We start from the raw sequence: 17,946 nt of genomic DNA, 5'->3' as shown, positions 1-17,946 counted from the left end.
CCCGTTCGCCCTCTTCTCAGGGGGCTCTCCCGTGCCCTCCCTCCCTCCAGCTCGCACTTCATCTCCCCCGCGCCTCCTCCCTCTCGCCTTCCCCCCCGTCCTGCCACAATACCCGCCTTTGTGAGAGGAACAATGTTTACTCTCCATCGAGGATGGGGGGATTGGAAATGAAAAGGGCTGCCTCCCCCTCGCCCCGGCCCCGGGCTGCACTCGGTGGCGGGAGAAGGAGGAATTCCTGCAGGAATGCCGATGGCGACGGCAGGCGAGAAGACAGCCCAGACGAGGGGATAAATATTCATGTTGGAGGAGAGAGGGAGGAAAGAAAGAGACAGAAGGGCCTGGGGACCGGTATAATCCAGGGTCCGTCATTTTTCTCTGTGGCTTAAGGGCGTGTTGGAAATTCCCCGCTGCCCCCTCTGGGTTCACAGGTCCGTGATGCAGAACGGGTGCAGCTTTCTCTTGGCCTAAAGCAGGAGATGAAAGGCATGTCTGGGTCGGGGAGGGCTGTACAGCAGCCCCAGGAGCGGACAAGGGGATCTGGGGCTCGGAGGCGAGGGCTGTGGGAGCCAGCATGTGGCTGCAATTACGGGGATGCTTGCGAGGATGGTGCGCTCGAGCACTGGAAATGCATCGCTTTCCCTTCCTGCCCTTCCCTGCCGCTGGCTGCCTTTCCCCTCCAGGAGCCAAGATTTCCCCTGCTGCTCCTTGCTGGGAAGCCATCCAGCTGGAAAAGGGGAGCGCTGGAGGGAGGGCTGCCCTGCAGCTGCGGTGGGTGATGGGGATGGGGACCCCAGCCCGGGCACCCCGAGGAGCGGTAGCAGGTCTTTAACTTAGTCAAAAATGCAACCTTTTTCTTTTTCTCTCAAGGTATAAACTTTGAAAGCTGGAGAAGCTTTTCTTACGGGATGGCTTTGCCACCTTCAGTGCCCTCTGCCGTCCAGCTTCCAGGGCTGGGTGACAGCTGGAGTCAGGCGCTGTCGCTCTTTCCCACTGCAGCTCTGGCCCTCTGCCAGCTTTCCTAAGCCTTTCCCCATGTGAAAAGGGGGCTGGTCAGAGCCCACAGAGCTTGCAAGGGCATTTCAGAGACCCCCAATGCCTGTGGGAGGCCTGGTGGGGCAGGAAGAACATGTGGGGTTGGCACCAATGCAACGATGGGCTTTGGAGCCAGCCCTAGTCAAGAGGCCAGGAGCCATCTCCAGAGGTGAATATGGAGCTTCACACAAGCCTCTTTGTGTTTCCTAAAAAACCCCAGTGTCTAAATATAGCAAGTACTTGGGCATTTTACTCTGGGAAGGGAAAACAGCTCCAGTGCCAAGAGAGATCCTCTTCTGTTTGCACAGTGTGAGGGCTGCATGTCCTCTGCCTGCACCCATCGAGGGGGGTCTGTGCTGACAGGGGCTGGCTCACCCTGAGCTCTGCCTGTCCCTCGGGGAGCTCGTCCAGCAGGCCTGGGTGATGCCAGAAATCCTGCACCGTGCTTTGGGCATCGAGTCCAACTGATGCATGAGCACGCTGAAAGGCTCTGCTCTCTCCTGGAAGCAGCACAACTCTCTTCCCAGTTTGTTCCAAGAAAAGGAAAAAAAACTATTTGCTGCTTAATTCAGGGCTAAGGCAGGAAATCATCATTCCCAGGGCCTCCTCTCCTCACTGATCAGGACAGTCTAGTTGGGTACCACATCCTCCTACCCCAGCAAGAGAGAAGCCTTAGGAAAAGGCTTTCATTGGGATATTCCATTCACTTAAATACTCTCACCAGTCTCCAAAAAGGAGATTTGAGCAAGAGGACCCATACCCTGGTCCATCTGTGTCACAGGCAAGAGCCCCAGCAGCTCTCTGAGCACCCTTTATTTTCTGCCTGACAAGTGGGAGGATGCAGTTATCCATCTTCTCCCTGATTCCCAATCTGATAGGTACAATGGGAATGCTCAACCCACCCAAAAATACTTTCTTCACCTCATTTCCAGATGCTATGCTAGAGGAAAAGCAGACTGTGCTGTTTATTGCTTATCGGATTTAACCCTGCTCTCCAGGCAATCCAGGCCCTCACCCATCCTCAGGCTGCTGGGAGCAGCCAAGCACCATCACAGGAATCCATCCGTGCTGCAGCTTGTGCTCATCCCCTCTGCGTCCCCTGCTCTGGAGGCGATGGCGTGTCCCTCTTGGCTCATCATTCCCTGTCACCACCAGGGGCTGTGGGTGGTCTGGACAACCCACCTTTGCCCCAGCCTTTGCTCCCCAAATCAAGGAAAACAAATGTGTGGCACGGCAGGGGCTCTGCGCTCACAGGGCTCTCCGCCTCGCTGCCTTCCCAGCTGCTCTTCCCCTGTGTTCTCCTTCCAAGCAGGATGCTGGAGGTCCAGGCAGCTCCATGCCATCACACCCGGCACCTGGGCACACCCCTTGGGCTGGGCTGGGCGGTGGGTGACCGCAGGGAACAGAGAGAACAGGGCTCTGCTCCGGGCCAAAACACCTCCCGAGCTCTTGGAGCGCCTGCAGCATTCCCAGGCTGTGCAGGACTCGGAGGCGAGCACACGGCTCTGCAGCAGGGGCTGGGAGGCTTTGCCTCCCTCTCTGAACTGTTCTCCTGCCATTCCCAGCCGTGCAGAGCTGCAGCTACCGGCGGCTCAGCAGCACAGCGGGGCCGTGGCGATACCGGCGAGTCGGGATGGAGACACCCGGGGAAACTCTGACTGGGAGTGAGCATCCTCCTGGCGGGGGGAGGCCTGGATCTCCGAGCTGCTCCAGGAGCAGTGCTTGGCTCACATGGATCACCCAGCACCAGCTCCTGCTTTCCCAAGGCTGCCAGGCTGGAGGCGTGTGAGGCTCTGCAAATGTCACCTGCCACAGAAGGGCCACCATTGTCACCCCCAAAATCTGCAGGGATCAGGTTTTGCACAGGGAAAAGGTGTCCCAGAATGTGCGTAGAACAGTTGGGCTTCTCTCCCTGGGTCTACTGGAGGAGGCTTTAATGGAGAGCAGGAGTGAGTTAAAGGGTGGAAAGAGGCCCTGGATTTCTCTGGGAACACAGAGAGGATTAAAAGCTCTGGTCGCTATATTGCTTTTTCTATTTCCTTTCTCCTTTTTTTTTTTTTTATTTTTTCCTTACGGTATTATTTGATGGTTAGAAAAAAAAATCTGGAAACATAGCTGCATAAATTGCTGTTATTTCCGGCTATCCCTACAGAGCCTGGCTCTCTCCTCTCCAGATGGACTGGCTTAGGGAGCCTCCAGCTCCAGCAAGGCTCCCAGGGGCCCAAAGCTGCCCTCTTTTCATTTGCCATCTTGAATTTTGCTCCCACCGCCCGTGCTGGCAGTGGGAAGCCACCCTGCTCCCTGAGCCAGGTAACAGAGGCAGCTGGACTCCACAGGCCCCTGAGCCTGGCTGGGAGCACTGGGAAACTGCTGACAGTACTTTAGTGAGTGTCCCTGCTCCGCTTTGCAAAGACCAAACCTCCTCAAGGTCTGCCTTCCCCTCACCATGGGTGTTACAGGGGTGTTTGTGCCAGTTTATCCTTCCCCAGGGACAGCATTCCTCCTTGTGGATGTGCAGTAGGGGCCAGTCTCTCCTAAGCAAGAAGCAATAGGACAAGAGAAAATGACCTCAACTTGTGCCAGGGGAGGTTTAGATTGGAGATCAGGAAAAAGTTCTTCATGTAAAGGTTTGTTCAGCCCTGGCACAGGCTGCCCAGGGCAGTGGTGGAGGCACCATCCCTGGAGGGATTTAAAAGATGTGTGGATGTGGCCCTTGGGGATATGGTTTAGTGGTGGCCTTGGCAGTGCTGGGTTAGCGGTGTCTGGGTCTGATGTCTATGTCACTTGGTGATCTTGCAGGTTTTTCCAACAGGAGTGATTCCATGTGTCCATGATGCCCTGGGGACCAGCAGGCAGGGCAGGCACAGGGTCAGGGGGGCAGGATGGGAGAGGAAGGATCCTCTGGCAGTGACCTGGTGATCAGTGCCCAGCTGGAAGGAAGAGACCTGCCAGTATCAAGTCATTCCCAGTAATCCCACAGCTCTTTGCCTGACTGAAGAGCAGCACCAGCCCCAAGGTGACTTGTCCCTCACCACGGAGAGCTGCTCCACAGCCCTGCTCTGCTGGCTCCTGCCCCATGGCCAGCAGAGCACGCAAAAATTCCTCAAGTGCAGGAGCCACTACGTGTTCAACCTCATATGTGTGGAAAAATATGTATATGTTCCATATGCACAAGAAAGAGGCCTTGAAAACTGGGAGGATGTGATGATCAATAAATTATAGCTTGGATAATATTTTCCACCATCACCAAATAAATCAGATCTTATTTTCCCCCTACGTCCACAGATTTAATGGCAGCAACAGTGCCCTTGGTGGTCGTAAAACTCCGTCCTCCTCCTGAAGGGCCTCCCAAACAATTTGTCATTTGGCTGTTGCTTGTTTGCTTTAAAATTAGCTGGTCCAGACATTTAATAGCCCAGGAGCTAAGAAATCCATCAACATATCCCAGCTCCCAACTATCTCTGTGTGCACTCCTAGGCTGCATCGCAGCATGGTGGGGGAAGGAGGAATGGGGAGGGAGCAAGCTGTGGAGTCAAGGATCATGTGGGATATTTTTCATCTGAGCTTTAAGATCACCTTTCCTATTTCCACTTCTATCTTTCTTCCCATCTTTGCTTTCCCCCCTACGGTCACATCACCTCTCCAGCTGCCATGAGCAATACTCTCCTTCCAGCCGAAGTGAGCAAGTCAGGAGCTGACCCTTTCTCATAGGTGTAAACACTGCCTTGTTAAAAGGGGATAATTACCGGGGTCTAGTTAACCCTGGTGTAAAATCAAAGTGAATAGAGCCCTGCTGAGACTTCCAACCATGTGGACCCTGACGCCTGGGCTCTAGGGTAAACAGCCAAGGCCTCACTGCTTGTCAGCTCAGTGCATTCAGTGGAAAGTTAACTTCTCCCTGAAAGAGAAATGCTGTCTTTTGGGTTGATTTATACCCCCCAGACACAGGACCAGCTGAGGGGTGAGCCCTTTACCCATCAGAGAGCCTTGCCAGGAGTTTCTTGGGTGCCCTGTTGTGAATGAGCAGGGGTTGAGCTGTGGGGGTAAGCTGTGTGTCAGTGGACAGACAGACAGTAACCACTGCAGGATGCTGCATTTTCAGCCCCGGTGCCCTTGCACCCTGTGACAGTCCTGGGGTCCCAGGAGAGACAAACCCAGGGTTGCACACAGCAGCTGGGAGGGTGCCATTCTCCCTGTTCCTAGGAGGAGCTTGCGTATCACCATCACAGAGAGGTTCCTTTGCAGTTGGAGGCCTCCCATGGAAGCTGAAGGGCTGATGTGGCATTTCTGGCATCTGCTGTCTCAGTGCTGCCCTGACCTGCATCCCCACAGTGCCCCGCTTCCCTGGATCGTGGGCAAAGGATGGCAGCAAAGAAGCTCCAAAACTTTTCTCAGGTGGCAGGAAGGCATGCACAAGAGGTAGGGGTGGAGGCCAGCCCTTTCCCGTGTATCCTTCCCAGCAGAGCCCACTCTAGCATCCACAAATGGAGGAGCTGCTGCCAAGGCATGCTCTGCTGGGTGGGGAACAGGGGCAGCATCCCCAGGTGGGATGTCCTGGACAAACCACAGAGCAGCCAGTCCCACCTCCCCCATCCCAGAACACCTGAGGGCCATTTCCAGGCCAGCAGGCAGGAGCAGACACCCACCAGGCTCCCCCAGCCATACTGAGAGCCAAACCAAGCCCCTCATGTTATTTTTTCCTATTTGACCAGTGGGGCCAGTCATGGGCAGCTCCAGTAATTCAACCTGAAATGCCAAGAATCCTATTTCTGCCTCTCTGCTCACTCTCCAAGCTCTGCCCATGACCTCAGAGCGAGATAAACCATCTTTGGGTGAGCCTGGGCTGTGAGCAAGGCCCATGGGCTTGGAGCTGGCTGCAGAGAGAGGGGCTCTGGAGGCACCGAGCTGAAGGCATTTTGATTGCTTCCAGGATTACTACCCAGCATGTTTATTCCTCCAGCGAGGAGGACTTCATAACTCAGGGACTCCTGACAATGTATACATATTGAAATCTTATAAGAGTAATGACCATATCCAATGATATTTCGTTCTCATCTTGCCAATGTAAACAACTCGCTGGACTTACCGAGTTGCATTGGGTCATCCTGAATAATAAGGCTTGCATGTTCCATTTATTACCTTGAAAATCCTTTCTCATTGTATTATATATATATATATGTATCTAAACGTAGTATGTTCAAATGAAAACCAGATACAGCTGCAAAGGAATTTGAAATATGAGGCTGAGAGTACAAGAAGCGGCAAAAAGGTCCTCTGCTAATAGGAAAAGCCAAGTCGTCCGGGGCTGCGGAAATCAGGGAAGGTCAGGTGTGAGCTGTGCACAGGGCTGGGCTCCGGCTGCATCTCTGCAGACAGTCTCATGTTTAAGGAATTCCAGTAAGTAACTGGTGAGGCTGCCTATACTGGCAGGACGTGGGGAGGGATCCTGGCGTCTGGATCTGCTTTGATGTCCCCGTCGGTGCCGAGGTCTCTTTGCATGGCTGCAGACCGTCGGTGGGGTCAGACAGTGTGACTCCAGAGGGCATCTCCAGACCTTCTCAAAAACCTTTGTTTGGGATCCAGAAAGTCTCCCACAGCATCAGCAGGCAAGAAACTGTCAGCACCTTGAAAAAATTAATCCACAGCAGGGTGAGGCAGGAGTCCCGGCTGCCCCTGGTATGGGGGTGAGGGGCGAGTCTGGAATGAACCCAGACAGCCTTGCCAGCAGAAAATGTCAAAGCCTTCCTTGGAGCCATGACGGATTCATGGTGGGGTTTTGGAGAAGAACAGTGGCCCCTGTATTTCACTGATAATGCCCTTGTACAGCATGAACAAGGCAGAGAACTAATTCTCAGGATCTGGAGCTGTACACAATCTTTGCCAAAACTCCCTCTCCCTGGAATGTGGCAGGGAGGTGAGCATCTCCGCAGTGATTCCCAGCCCCAGCCTGCTGGGATGCAGTTTATCATGCTTGTCTATTCAGGAGAGGCAAAATGACATGGTCCTGCAGTGCAGAACACACCTTTCACAGCTTTGCTTTCGCTATTCTTCCTTTTTAAAGAACATTCCTTGGCAAAATTAGGAGGAAATGGATCTCACAGATGCAAAGAACTTGCATGGCTGGAGTGGTGCATACCAAGACAAACTTGGGGCTGGGACACCCTCTCTGGACACTTCACGCCTTGCCTTGGCTTGCTGATGCCTGCAGGGCTCATGGCTGTTGTCTCAGTAGGGACAAGGAGGAGAAATCTGAGGGTGGAGTAGACAAATCCCATCCCTGGAAGTGTTCAAGCTCAGGTCCAGCGGGGTTTGAGCAACTTGTTCTAGTGGAAGGTGTCCCTGCCCATGGCAGGGGGGGTGGAATAGCTGGTCTTTAAGGTCCCTCCCAACCCAAAGCCTTCTGTGATGCTGTGATTCTATGAAATACAACTTGTGCCAGCCCTTGTGCCTTTGCCATCTTTCTCTGTGAATATTGCCATAGAAATCCCCAAAATGGGGGTGAGGCAGGAAAATCTGACCCATGTTCTGCTTGATTAAAACCCTGCTTTCAGATCAAGAGCAGGTGAGAGCCACAGCGCCCGTGCCACGGGGAAGGTGTCCTGCAGCCAGACGTCACCCAAGCCAGCTGAAGCCAGAGAGAGCCAGCACTTGGCCACAGCAAGGATCCTGGTGGGACAGAGCTGGCAGCAGGACAGCAGGAGCACCCAGCAAGGATACTTCAGGTCAGTGGGGAAGTGCAGGAGGATCAGCGTGTGGGAAGCTGGAGCAGCTCTGCCGGCTCTCCCCATGGTTCTGGCCAGCACTGCCAAGTGCTTCACTTGCATGAACACCAAGAGTAAAAACAAAATGACATTCATTAGATGTTTTAAGGAGTGTTCAGGCATGTAATCCTCCTGGAATGAGGCAGCCATAACAAGTTACTGTAGTTATTGATGGTCATGTCAGTTAGCCTTTTCCAAGGATTAATCACCATCCTGCTCCTGCCCTACAGGATGTTTTTATCTCCGTTTTCTCCCAGTGTTGCAGCATGCAAAGCTGACTGGGCTGACCAGTGTGGCTTCCGAATCGGCGGTGGGGGGGGGGGGCAAGGGAAGAGAGTTAGCTCACACTTAGATCCTAAATATTTTACAGTTTGGAAGAGCACAGCATTTAGAGGCATTGCTGGGGCAGAGCTGCAACATGTCCAGGTTTCACCATGGAGAGTCTGAATTTAAAAGTCCCTGTCCCTGGAGTCTGGTGTGCAAAATGACAACCCCAAGGCAGTTTGCAGCCTTCAGGAGGGACACTGCCCCAAGAGATGTCTTGCTTTGACTACCACTGCTGTTAGACATTCATCTAAGGCATCATCCAGCGAGGCAGAGGCAGAATTCCACATATCCAAGAGGACTGCAAACAAGGTTTTAGCATTAACAAAAACACCTGAAAATAATTATTTGTTTGCTTTGTTCTGAATAAAAGGGGGATCTGGGGGTGTGACTGGACCATTGCTGAGCTCAGCATGGGAAGAGCACAACACTAGAGTGACCCAAGCATCAAGTGCCAGAATTTTCCCAAAACTGAGACTGGCTTGAAGAGTCATTGAGTTTGGGCAGTCTCAGAAGCTGAGGCCCACATGTGCAGGGGGTAACATCCCAGCCACAAGTCCAGAAGTGGCACACAACAGCTGAGGACCCCAGGACAGACAGTGCTATCCCAAAATCTACCCAGGCCAGAGAGAGGAAGCAGAGCAGAAGGAAACATCAATCTGCTCACATGCAGGAGAAAGATCCCGGCGTGCTTGGCTTGAAGGGTGCAAACAAGTCCAGGATCTTCAGCTGCTCTTTGGAGCATCCCCAGAGAGCTTGGCCATGGCCCAGAAAGAGCTCTGTGGCTGTGGCCAGAGGCAGGGTCCCATGGTGGAGGTGTACAGTGCTCACAGAGCCAGCCTGTATCTGTCCCTGGATGCTTTCTTGCAAAACCTGGCAGATCTTGGTGTGCAGCTGACTTGTTAATTGGAAACGAGTGACTCCAGGAGGTCCTGACCTCCGGCGTTTGGTCAGACCCCATTGCCTGCAAATGCTGCAGAGCGGTGGCTGCTCAGGGAGGAGGGGCTGCCTCTTGTCTATCTGCTGGCCAGTGCATCCAGGGCCAGGATTTGTGTTCCTTGGCAGTGCCAGCATAGCCAAACCTTCTGCTGGAGCTGGATTTGGCCGCTTGCCCCAGGCATTTGCATTGGCACTCCTTAGCTCACCCCTCCTGCTACATGGGATGGTCCTAGAGCTCATTTTCACTGCAACCTTAATGCTGGCAGTGTGGAGTCTGAAAAAGGCTTTCAGGAGAGCCAAAATCCCCCAAATATCTCAACTTCCCAGCTGCCCTTCTGTTGGGAGCAGAGATTTGCCCCCGATCTCTTTTGCATCTACGCACATCACTTTCCTGATGCCTGCAGGGACACAGAGGTGTTTCTTGCCTTCCTGATGCTCAGATCCCTGCCTGCCTGGAGCAGCAGCAGATGGATGCAGGGCTGTCCCTCTCTGATCCCTGCTCGTGTCCCATCACTGGCTCAGTGACTTTGAAACCCAAGTATTTCTTGAAATTACTGTCCCAACGGCAAGGAAGAGTGAGAGACAATCATCAGCTCCAGCAGGAAATCCGCCCGCTCATTACAGCAGCTCCCACGGCATGTGTTAGAACCAAGGCTGGAAAAATGCAGCAGAGCAGAGGAATTAGCATTAATCAAGCCTAATCCCCCAAGGGAATAGCCCCTATGTGTGGCACAGGGTGTGCTGCATCCCAGACAGGCTGGTGGGTCCTGGGCAGCCCCTGCCCGAGGGGACCCTGGTGACTTCCCAGCGTTGCCCCGGAGAGCAGTGACCTCTGACGTGCGCTCTTCTTTTCCCCTCCTCCTCGGCGCCTTTGACAGACCTGCCCCCTGCCTGCTTTCCAGAGGTTTCCCAGGAGCTGATTAACCTCCCTGCCGAATGCCAGGACGAGTCAAACCGGGTTTGATTGGGCGTGTGTGGGGCTGCTTCGTTAGCCAGCCCACCGGGATCCCGCCGGGATGGAGGAGCCGCAGCTCTGGGAGCGCAGTGTCCGGCATGGACAATCCTTCCACCAGCACATCCCAGGAGGGGAAACCATTCCGGGAGAGGTGACCTGGCTCCATGCAAGAGCTTCAGCATGCTCTGCTCAGCTCAAAAGGGAGGTCTCCTGCTCCGTGCCTGGAGGCACGAGGTGTTTCACAGCTCTCTGGGCCATGGGAGCTGCCAGAAGCAGAAGAGCTGTGGGGACAGCTTTGCTCTGACCTGGTTGGATCTTCCCAGCTGTGCCTCGTGTGCTGCTTGGGAAGCAGTGGGAGAGCCAAGCCTCTCTTCTCCCAAGCCAAGGTCCACCTCGTCCAGCTCCAGTTTTTCTGTCCATCTCCAAAAACTGGTACTTGTTACAGCCACACTGGGGTAAATTCAACTTTTTTGTCAGCATCATTTCCTCTGGTTCAGCTAGGTGGGAAACTCTGCATTTTACAGCCCCTTGGCTTCCCATTCTAAAGGGGAAAAAAAAAAGAGAGAGAAAGAAAGGAAAAATACCCTTTAAATAGAACTTTCCATGCTGGAAGCACCTCTGGAAACACAGTAGAGGGAGAGCCATCAGCATGAATGATAGGTGCAGGCACAGCGGGGTGCAAGGGATGGGGAGCAGGACACAGCTTGTGGATTCATGGCTCATCCTCTGTTTTCCTTGTGGCATGACCACAATCTCCTTCTCCACCCATTGGCTCAACTCTCCCTGCCATGCTCTGCCCTCAGCTGGCAAGACCAAATCCAGAGTTCTTGTCCTGCTCAGAGCCATCCCAGGAACCTGGGAGCACTGCTGATTCCTTGCCATTTCGAAGGCATGTGCCACTCCAGTGCCCTCTGGATATAAGTTGCTCCATTACCACCCCTAAAGCAATGGCCTCAGCAGAGCCCCTTTCTCCAGGGATCTCCAAATGCCTCCTCCCCTGCCTCTAGTTCTGCTCGGCTTCTGGCTGCCCCCCGCCCCACCCCAGGTCAACCTCTCCATCTACTTCGCTCTTTCCCCAAGTTTGTTCAACAGGAGAACTCCCAGGATTATTTTTGTGGCCGGAGCAGCTGGTGGGAATGCGGGCTGCTTACAGCAGAAAAAGAGAAACAGGATGCTTGGCTCCTTTTTCCAGCTCCCTGGCCCCTGATAAAAGCTATGATTACCAGAGGAGACCACCAAGCCAGCCTTTAAAGTCCAGGCACAACTGGGAATACCCATTCAGCTGACAATGCTGTGGATGCAGAGTACCCTTCACCTGCTCGAGCTGGGAGCTGTGCAGAGCAGAAAGAGCCACGTGTGCTTGAGCACACCCTGGGCAAAGCTAGCCCGTGTCACCAGTGTCCCAGCAGCCGGACAGCTTTGCTCCAGTGAGCCCTGACCAGCAGCTTTTGGCTATATGGAGGAAAATCCTGGCTAGCCATGGTGGGAGATTGGTGTTCAGAGCTTTGTTACAGTGCCAAGCTGCAGGGGTGGGCATGTCCTCAACTAAATACAGCTGTTTGGGGGCAAGATCTCGACCCATCGGGACAGGAATAGGGAAGGGCCTCTCTGAGACAGGGAGGATGCTTAAGAACATGGATGTGTTGTGCACTGTAAAGCTCAGAGCTGGGCAGGTTTAGCCTTGCTCCAAATGGCAATACAGGCCAAGTAGCAGCAAATACAGCTCCACAGACCTTACTGCTGCACTGTCCAAGCAATTTACTAGTATTTGATACTCTTTTTTTTCATTTTTTCTCCTTCTGACTGTTAAGGAAACTTTCCTGTATCTTGCACACCAGGCTACCTGCACTCAATGTATTCCTCAGCATGTTATCCCCAGGGATCATTTTGTATACTGTAATGATTTATCTGTCTTGCTTAGCTGTGCCTTGTCAGATGCCATGGGTGCTGTTTCTCTGCTGGGATGGGATGAGTGTGACCCAGGCTGGAAGGAAGGCTGGGACAAGCCACTGGGATATCCCAGGGCCTTGGAAAGTTGGAGAAGACCTGAGGGGCTGAGGACATAGAGAAAAAGTTACACCATTTGCCCTGTTTTGTTCCTAAAAGATCTAAATGTTCTGGAGGCATGCTGGCTGCAGCCCTGCTGCTGGCCTTGCCCTCGTGCAGCCCCAGACATTAAATGTGTCACCAAATGCAAAGGTGGACAACGGTCAGCCCTGCCTGTGCCAGAGGACTGGTGACGCCCCGCTCTCCTGGAGCCCTGAGGGCCAAGCCTCAACATTTGGTTTCCATCATGCTCTGCACAGGTGAGGGTCAAAGGCTCAGACACTGGCAGAGGATGAGGGCAGCAGCAGTCAGAGCTCAGCTGCACGGAGCTCAAGGCTTCCGTCTGAGCTCATCTCCACGGAAAACATTTGGAGAGGACACGTCCAGTTCAGATTTGTCATGTGGAGCAGCTTGGCAGGTCCAACCCCCCTGGGGCCCTTTGCAAGTATTAACCAGTGGGTTAAACCAGCCCAGCCGCCGTTCTCGCTGCTGGGATGTGGATTCCTCAGCTGAACGCCGCCAAGAGGAGCAGAAAAAGCATGGCCTGTCCCTTTAAGTCCAAAATGATGAGTGTATTTCTGGAGGCTCTGGAAAAGAAGTCAAGACTATTGGCTTCTGCGTCACCAGCACCGGCCATTGATTCCCTGGAAATGTTTCATATTTGGCCAAACTGGCTGTTGACGGAATAGTTTCTGATTTAACACTCTCGGCTGCAGTTGGGAGCCAGCTGGGTCTTGTTAGCTCCGGAGAGACCGTCCTTCCCCTCGCCTGCTGCAGAAATACTTCCAGCACAGCCCCCTCCTCCTTATTCCCAGATTGACACTTAAGCCACTCTAACGAGATCTGCACAGGAATGAATCCTGGTTATTTCAGCCTTCAGCCAACTTGTATCATTATTATTATTTTACCTTTTGCTTTAATACAGGAAAATATGTGTGATGAGCAGCCCCAAACTGGTGTCTCCCCCATGTCCAGCCCAGCCCTCTGTGTGGAGCAGATGTGGGTGTCCTTGGGAGCTCCCAGCCTTGCACCAACACCTTCCCTGCCCACTCCTGTCAGACCCCCCGGTGTGCAAGGGGTCCTCCATGCATCTCCTCTCTGCTCATCCTCCCACCCTCTCTCTCCCAGCTTCTCATCCTCTCTGCTCTACTTGCTCCCTCTCTATTTAGTCTGTGTGTTCAAAACAGCACAAAAGCTCTTACAGCTCCCCGGGCTGTGACCCAAACAGTAAAGAATGTTTATGTGCTGGTCGTCTTCCATTTCTGTGTATTCATATTGCACACACAGGCTCATGCACTCACACACGGCGTTCCTGGTGCCTCCGCGGGCTGCCAGCCAAGGGAGCCCAGCCAAAGTAAAGGCATCTGGGCCCTTCTGGAGAAGGCAGGAAAAGAAGAAAGAAAAATACAAAAGCAAAAAGGATTTGGAGACAAGCAGCTCCTCCAGCCTGTGCCCCTGCAGCTGCCGTGGATGGGGCCAGGGAGTCCTGTATAGACGGGGCTTTGCCAGGCTGTGCCTGTCCCTGCAATTCCCCCATGTCCCTTGTCACCCACCCAGCATTCCCCATGGGACTGGGGCAGGTGAAGGAAGCTTGGTGTGAGCCACAGGCTCATACAGAGAGGGGCTGGATATGCAGAAATTGAGGGTCTGGCTTTGGATAGGGCTGCTTGCCAGAAGGGTGCGGCACGCTGTTGGAGTCCCCCTCACCACAAAACATCCAGCAGTCAGTCACCACTGAGATGCTGAATCCCTAAAACCATGCTGGGATATCAGGGATGGCAGCCCATTTAAGATCTCTGAAATTGGACCCGGGGAATGGATGAGGTTCTGTCCCCTCAGCGACTGAGGCCACACAAGAGCCTGAACACCACTGGCCTATGGGCTGTCCAGCAGGGCTGAGGGAAGAGCTGCTTTGAGCAGCTGTGAATCCCGGCTGGTCTGTGCACACAGAGATGGCTGCCTGTGGTCAGAGGCAGGATGGTCCTTACTGCCTCTAAGTCACCTGGGGATGTTGCTAAAAAGGGGCAAAATGAGGCATAGTGGGTGGGCCAAGAGGGCCAGGAGTTTCTGCTGGCTCTTGCAGAAGCCTCCTGGGTGCTGGGGTGAGATGCTGGGTGGGACAGCTCTACAGAGCCAACTGGGAAGGTCAGGTCTTTGGCTGAGCTCATCCTGCTCCTCTCCAGGGTCCTAAAAGCAAGGAGACACACACATGGCACCACCTGCACCTGCAGGCTGTGATTCAGGGATGGGGCAAGAGAAGCCTTGCTCATCCACGTGGTGAAGACGCCGCCTTATCCAAGACACACTGCCCAGGCTGATCTCTGCTGTGCTGCTCTGGGCTCAAAGGCAGCTGGGCTTTCCTCTGCAGGACACACAGCCTGTCCATGACCCCTGTGAAGGGCGAAAGCTGCTTAGTGCCAGTGAAGACACTGAGGCTGCTGCCAGATGCTGTGAAGGCTTCATGCGTTGCACAGTTTTTAACCCCAGCAATCTGATGGGCACTGAATTTCCTTCTCATCTTCCAGAAAAATGACCTCCCAGAGGTCTTGGCAGGGGTTAACTCTGTACAAAGTAGTCACGCAATGGGGAGGGCTTGTTCCAAGCACTGAATAACTTGCAGAAGTAATGCATTTGTTCCTCATTAGGATAATTGCCCCATCACTTTTCTCTGTGGCATTGGCCAACCTAACTTACAAACGTCTGAAAACACCAGCTAAAGTATGACCAAATTTAGGAGCTGAGTCGAGTAATATATTGCCTTGATTTGCCCTAAAACATGAATTGGCTGGGAGTCCTCCCACATATTGCATTTCCAGGGAACATAAGGAACCCATTGTGTAATTAGTGGTAGTATTTTCAACATGCTGCTTTGGCCATGCTCTGCCCTCCTCTCTTGAGCTACTGCACCTCTTGGGACCCCCAGGCTGTGGATGTGAGTGGGTGGTGGGGAGTATAGGATGTGTCTGCCACAAACGTGTTGAGGATGGTTATGGCAAAGCAGGAGATAAGGGCTTGCCTGCTCCTTCATCCCTCTAGAATCCAGTTTGGGGCTGGCCAGAGTGGGGATGTGTCTGGCCATAACCCATTTGATGGCCAGGAAAAACCTGGGCACAGGGTGAGGTTCTGAGTTGGAGGATCCAGCTCAGAGCCATTGCTGCCTGCCTGCAGTTGTCAGCCATCATTGGGATCTCCCCAGCAATGGGATACCCTCGCTGGGAGGTTGGCACAGCAGCAGAAATCCTGCCCCAAAGGCTGCAGGGAGGGAGTGAAGCTGAGCCAGAGCTGGGCTGCGAGTCCTACCCTGTGCCTTCCTGCCTTCCCATACCCTGATCCCCAACCCTCATGAGGGCTGGCTGGAAGGACTCCCCACGGTCCCCCACAGGAGATCTCATGGATCCTTTTACACCTGGACTGAGTCTGGCTGCCCCACCCTCCCCACTTGACTTGTAAGAGATGATGCTGAACCTTGCCTACCTCAGCAGGGCACCGAGTGCCCCTTGCTTTGGCTCTCCACTCTTCCATCATGTGGGTGTTTCCTTCTCCCTTCCCAAGCTGCTTTGAGCAGACCAGGCCCTAAGAAGTGGTGACCCCGGAGGATCTGGCACTTGGATGAGCTGAGTGCCTGGTGTGACCAAGAAGAACAACCTCCAGGACATCAGCTTTCCCCATCTTGGTTTAAGCTCATGTCTGACAACCCTCCCTTCTCTTTTCCTTGTGAATCACCTCTTTACCATGCAAGGGACCATGTGTGAAGGCCACACCTGGAGCTGGAGCGCTCAAGGCAGGGCCTCGGAGGGCAGTACCCTCTCCCTGCCACACACCAGTGTGCCCAGCACAGCCAGCTTGCAGATGTGATCTCTTGTTTGCAAAGTGCCCAGATACCTCTTCCACGCTCCTCTTTCCTCTCTGAATGCCACATGAGGCTTCATTCCCCCAAGGGTGTTAACATTTGAATGTATTGGAGAAATCTTTTTGCACTGTAAAAATAACTGATGGTTAAACCTGGAAGTTAGTTCAGTCTCCTCCATGTCCCGTCACTGCCAGTCCAGGAGCTGGCCAGAAAACACGAAAGAGTGCTTCCCTCCTCCCTTGGCTGTTTGTTGTCAGACTCATGTGTTCACCTCTCACACCTCATCTCAAAATGTTTTCCTCCCTTGTGACTTTTGGAAGCTCTTGGAGGGGTCAGGTGTTGCTGCCCTGGTTAAGCAGGGTAGGGACAGTTCCCTCTTTCCCACCCACTGTCCTCCCACAGAAGAAGGGTTAACAGCAGAAACACTGGTCAAAGCAGGAAAACAAACTAAGAGAAGACTGTCTGTGTGCCAGGACATCCATTCAGAACAATTAGCTGGCCTGTGGGGAGCCCTGCTCTGCTAAAGGCATACATTTCCCTTCTGTATGGATTTTCCACCTAATCTCCACATTTTACATGAACATGCTGGGGGGGAGGGCCTGGGATGAAGTGTTCATTCATTTCCCCTGCCCAGCTTTGTTTCCACACCTTCCACAGGCTGTCTCCTGGGCTGGGGATGCCTTTGTATCCACTCTCCCCTCCCCTCTCACCACTCCACCAGGCTCTGTCCCATGGCAGTGAGGGCAATACAGCTCTGATAAACACCACATTTCTGGCAAGGCTGTCTGTGCACATGTATGGCTTCCTCATAGGAAGAAAAGGGAAAGAAAAAGGAAAAAGAGAGAAGAAGAGTCCCTTTCTTTTATAAAACCATGGAAACCTCCTCATTCGTGGGAGCAGATGGCTTTCCAATTGACTCCGTGGCCGAGGCCTCCTTCATGTGCACAGCAGAGCCCCAGAGCCTGCCTTGTGCTGCTTTGCAAAGAGGAGAGAGAAAACCAAATCACTGAGACAAGCACGTGACTGCAATGCAAAGCAAAACCAGCTCTGCAAAAGCCTTGCTGCAGATAAAATAAAATAATAAAAAGCTGCCAGGACTCAGAGGTCCCAGCCTGGCTGGTCAGTGATGTCGGGGCAGGGTCAGTGCTCCTCCACAGGTGCAGATCTGTCACTGCCCCCCTGACCTTCCCTCCTCCTTGGAGCTGTGGCTCAGCTTGTGTCCCATGGCGTGTTATAGGGTTGGTATTGACTCTCCAGCTCTTTCCTTCTGTCATCAGGTAGCAGTTCCATTTTCTCCCCAGGGGAGCCAGCCCTGGGCGTTCCCTTCTTGCTGCTCTCCAGAAAGAAAGCCTCTTGCTTTCAGTCCAAGTACATCCCTTTAAGTCTCCCTCCTGGATCTGAGCACTTAATAAGTCTTAGCATTTCATTAGCAGATGCTAATAGTGATGGCACAGGGCCACATACTTTGAATTCAAATCCTCCTTGGCTTAGCATGCACCACTCATCCCCCTGTCCACCTAGCAGCTAGGATCCAGACGTCTGCTGCATCCCTGCTTGGAGCTCTTCCTATCAAATGGGTGAGCAGCCAGTGTTTCCAGATAATTGCAGTGCTGGAGAGGGGGGACACTGATCCTGTGGCACCAAGACCTTCTGTGAAGGAAGGGGAAACCACCAGGCCTCAAAATGCCTTCAAAAACCTTCCCTTCAGCTTCCAGCAGGGAAGTGAACCTCAGCAAGGAAGGCAAGAACTCAGCTGGAAAACATCAATGACAGCACAGAAACTGGTCCAGAAGGATGTGTGGGCTGGTCCCATTGGTGTTTACTGAGCTGTTCCCACAGGCTCAAGGGGAAGGTGACAGTCTCTTTCCTCAGATGCTTTTCCTCTTCACTTCCAAGTCCAAAATGTTTCTGCCTGAGGAAACCTTTGTCTGGTTCATTCCTCCTAGCTGTCATCCTGCCCAAGTTTTTCTCACAGCAGGGAAAGCACAAAATGGGCGCTGGGAAATCAAGACATGATCAGTCCCTTAATTCCCTTTAGC

Source organism: Corvus kubaryi, unplaced genomic scaffold, assembly GCF_017639235.1.
Source record: "Corvus kubaryi isolate FWS band 111438036 unplaced genomic scaffold, C.kubaryi_AGA036_p1.0 134, whole genome shotgun sequence".
Taxonomy (NCBI): Eukaryota; Metazoa; Chordata; class Aves; order Passeriformes; family Corvidae; genus Corvus; species Corvus kubaryi.
The sequence above is the reverse complement of the archived record's forward strand: the minus strand, read 5'-3'. Positions refer to the sequence as shown.